This window comes from Galeopterus variegatus, unplaced genomic scaffold (assembly GCF_000696425.1).
Source record: "Galeopterus variegatus unplaced genomic scaffold, G_variegatus-3.0.2 Scaffold12181, whole genome shotgun sequence".
NCBI lineage: Eukaryota > Metazoa > Chordata > Mammalia > Dermoptera > Cynocephalidae > Galeopterus > Galeopterus variegatus.
The window spans coordinates 25,188-29,506 of record NW_007738292.1 but is presented as its reverse complement, the minus strand read 5'-3'; the positions used below and the strand labels follow the sequence as shown (position 1 = coordinate 29,506).

At 37.6% G+C, this 4,319-nt stretch overlaps 1 protein-coding gene across 2 annotated transcripts in view; it reads right to left on the bottom strand.

Annotated features, from left to right (window-relative positions):
* Window positions 1-1,114: 1,114 nt before the first annotated feature.
* Window positions 1,115-4,319, bottom strand: part of LOC103610972 (N-acetylneuraminate lyase-like) — a 27,889-nt gene continuing 24,684 nt past the window's right edge. The window contains exons 4-5 of one of the 2 annotated variants that reach the window (XR_552261.1): window positions 2,240-3,242; window positions 1,115-2,201 (exon numbers count right to left, since the gene is read on the bottom strand). The gene's annotated coding sequence lies outside the window, so the exon portion shown is untranslated. Of the gene's footprint in view, window positions 3,243-4,319 lie in introns of both variants that reach the window. The other variant, XR_552259.1, reaches the window with a different exon arrangement.

The following is a 4,319-nucleotide window of genomic DNA, read 5'->3' as shown; positions in this document are numbered from 1 at the left end:
AAACTGACAGTTTAAATAACATGTTTTAGGTCACACAGCTAGGAAGTGGTAGAGCTGGGATATGAAACCACAGCTTGGATCTGACGCCATACTCATGACCACAAAGCAGCCCTGCCTCCCATACAACCATTTTATACTGTTTGCCATTGTACATAAAGAACCCACCACATCTCCAACACATCAGTGGGATAACACAAGCTAAGACGTGTTGTTAGATATGGAAATACAGTTTTGAGATTCTTGGTGTGAAATACAATCTATTGTCACCCAGTTAAGATTCACATTCTGGATCTGCCACAGACCATGTGTGACCTTGGTCGAGATATGTAATCTCTCTTTGCCATAGTTACCTTATTTTAAAAATGAGAAGATGCTATATTATTTCTAAAACTTTCAAAAACCATTTTGATATATCTGGAATGAGATGGCGTATCATACTTAATTTTTTTTTCTTTCTTAGAGGAATATAAATTAATGATTTATTACAATCAATAGCATCTGAGATTTGATGAAATAGGTACTTACACCATAAAGTAATTAAAAAGAATAAGTAAATAAGCATGTAAAGTTCAGTACCTTGCATATACCTCATTTGATACTTTTTTTTTTTCTAAAAAAGAAAGAAACAAAAAAACAAAGCACCTGAAAATGACATTGTGTTAACTGTTCCACCATTATGGTTGAAAGGCTGAGGCCCCACCAAGAGTAAGAAAAGNGGTTTTGCTATGGTTTGAGTGTTTGTCCCTTCTGAAACTCCTGTTGGAACTTAATCCCCAATGTGGCAGCACTGAGGGGTGGGGTCGTTAGGTGATTGGGCAGAGCTCTCATGAATGGATTAATCCATTCATGGATTTAATGGGTTAATAGATTAATGGGTTATCATGGGAGTGGCTTTCTAAGAAGAAGAAGAGAGACCTGAGTTAGCACACTTAGCCCCCTCATCATGTGATGCCCTGCACCATCTCAGGACTCTCACCAGTAAGAAGGCCCTCACCAGATGCACCCCAATAACCTTGGACTTCCCAGCCTCCAGAACTGTAGGAAATAAATTTATTTTCTTTATAAATTACCAAGTTTAAGGTATTCTAAGCAACAGAAAACAGACCAAGACAAGTTTGGTACCATTTTCAACTTTATTTTGCTAACTATTAAAAGGTTTAGCAGTAATATAATGTTTCTCTCTATGTAAAGAACATATACTGAGTGCCTTGAATAGCTACAAAAACTAATAATAACTAACACTTCACTGTGCTTATGATGTACTAGTCACTATTCTAAGAACCTTTATGTATTACTTTATGTAATCCTCATAATCCCAGGAGGTAGATATTATGAGTTTCCTATTACAAATGAAAGAACACAAAGCTGATCAGAGGAAGAGTTTGGATTATCTTCTAATATTTAGTTTTAAATATGTTAGTACAGTACCCATGGATCAAAACTCATGGCTTTGATACAAAATTAGGTTTAGGCTTAATGCCATAGACACAGGATGATGCTGTTGAGTGGAATTGTGGATGCCCACTAACCGAGCAAACAATACAACGTTGTAGAAAATAAAGATAGGGCATAAAAGGTGCTAAACACAGCACATACATACTTTAAAACAAAAGTTAAGTCATTTTTCAAAAGGTGAATTAATAATGGTACTGACAATGGGTTACGGTTTAAAGAACTGATGACGTTTAATGCAGTGAATCTGGATTCCAGCAGAAATGATGGTCTAGATTCTGAGGATGAAAAACAAAATCTATGAAAACTTTTAATTGATTTCCTTCCTTGCTATATAGTTATAGTATTCATCGAAATGCCAATTGCTATTAGAATTCTTACTTTTTTTATTGCTTGCTGTGCATATGTGTCAGTGAATATTTGCCTTTTTTACAAGCAAGCATGACATTGGAAATCACTTTTCCATATCCACTGTACCAGTTTCTATTGAACCATTTGTTTATTTACAAGTTCTTTTGGCTACCTGTATAGAAATTTATTCACATTCACAGATGTCAGGCAAGAATCTCAGATCCTTCTGTCCCTTCCTGTGAAGGTTGTGTGTCAAGTAATTGAATGAAGATTCTGGAAGCTTTATGCAAGGTAGACATACTTTATTCTTCAAATGTGAGCTTCACAGACATGCTTTATTCCTCCAAGACAAGCTCAGGCTCTGCCCTGACTCTGTTGACCCTCCATGCTCTGCTGACCCCTCCGTGCTCTGCCAACCCCTCCGTGCTCTGCCGACCCTCCGTGCTCTGCCGACCAGTGGTTCAGAGTAGTACCTTTATACTCTTAGTACACAATAGCAGCCACAAACCAAGCATTACATAATTACAACAATCATGCTGAATCAGTAAATGGGCACACGTGCAGTTACACTACTTTTATAACTTGTTTCTAGTGAATGTGCCGAACCTTGCCTATTTGTAACAGACGTAAGGTGAGAGAGCCTGACTAAGCTGTTCTTTATTTTTTACTGGTATTACTTTCCTTACAATAGGGTTTGGCAACTTGCTTTGTCTCACTTTCACACTAATATTTGCTGTCTCTGCCTTTATTCTATAGGAATTAGTTTAACTTTATTTTACAGTTTGGCTTGCTTCTTAGTTATGTAGTCATTGAAATACCATGTTCATATTCGCTTTTATGGTTCCCGTATTAGGGTAGGATTTTATTTACTTGTGCATTTATATATTTCAGCATTTCATGGCTTGCTCCATATCAGCTTTCACTAAGACTAATACATTTCTATAAAGTTATGGGATTTTACTTTTTTATCAGTGTTAATTAAGTAGTTTCTCATATCCAGAATTTGTAATTTCCTATTGGATACTAGCATAGAATGTACTGTATTTTATAAACAAAAATAATGTTTCTTTCTACAAACTATTTAGGAAGACTTTCAATAAAGGTAAATGGATATAATCACCTGTTAAGAGAAAATGACTCTCAGAATGGAACACATAGCAAAGTATAAATTTGCAGTATTTACAAGGGAAATCTAAAACAGAAGATTTCAAAAGCTTGGAAAAAATGGAGATGCCCTAAATAAATGCACCACTGAAAAATAAAAAATGTTGACTACAATAAAAATGCATTGCTGTGCTGCCAAGAAAGTAAGAAAATGCCTTACAGGTCAACAAAAATGAAGGAGAAAATCCAGAGAAGCAGGAGAATCCTGATGTGAGCACTTACCCTGAAAGGATCTGATGAACTTAAGCTTCCTTTTAATAAAAGCTGCATTGGGCCTAGGAGAAAGGAGACAAAGGAGACTGCGCAGAGTGCAGGGGCTGAGAGGAGACCCACACAGGAAGCCAGAATGCCTTACACCTTCAGTGAAAAGTGAATGAACAACAATAGCAACATAGAAAACAAAACAGAACAAACCCAGAAGAGGGGAACAATATGGAAACTTGCCTGTTACAAATTAGATGCTAGGTAGAAGGAAAAAAAAAAAAAGACTCACTTCCAAAAAAACCTCAAGTCAATTAATTTCAAGTGGTCACTAGTCAGCAGGGATAAATCCCCTTGAAAAATTAAAACTATATCCTCTTTGATGGAATCTATCTTCCGTCCAGACTTTAAAGAATTCCTATAGATAAAGTTCTATTGAACATAAGCTTGTTGTGGGGCGAACACACAGAGGAATCCAAGACCGGGGTCAGTGTGTAGTTTTATAGCTCTTTAGTGTTACAGCTCTTTGTTCAGTGTTACAGCACCTCTTTTTCTTGCAAGCAAGGAAAACGCTGGGGAGCAAGAACTCCTAAACCAGTGTCTCCCAGAACAAGGGAAAAGACCCTCTTATATAACCTGAATTCCTGCCCTTTTCCCTCCCAGGTTCCCATTCAGGTCCTCTCATGTAAATGAGGGATGCTGTCCTGCTAATTTGGATTGGTTGATTGTGAGACACAGTCTGTTGGTCACTTTAGGAGCCTAATTTGCCTCTGGCCCCTGGGGAGTGTGAGACTGCTGTTATCTTCTAGAGGGTGGGCCCAGGAAGCAAGCAGGGTAAATGGCAGGGCCAGAGTCTACAGCGGAGCATAGAGTTTCTAAAACAGTTTCTCAAACGGAAAGGGGAAAGCTTAACAATTAGAAAATGCTTAGGGCTCCCTGCAACAAGCTCAAGTTAAAAAAATCACAAAACATGTCAGGATCTAAAGTACCCTTACTGTGGCTGACCAGTTAGCTCAGTTTGTTAGAGTGCCACCTTGTAACATGAAGGACAAGGGTTCAGATCCCTGTACCAACCTGCTGCCAAAATAATAATAATAATAATAATAAAGTACCGAGTGAGTGCCAGCAGAAAAATGTAGCAGAATCATACT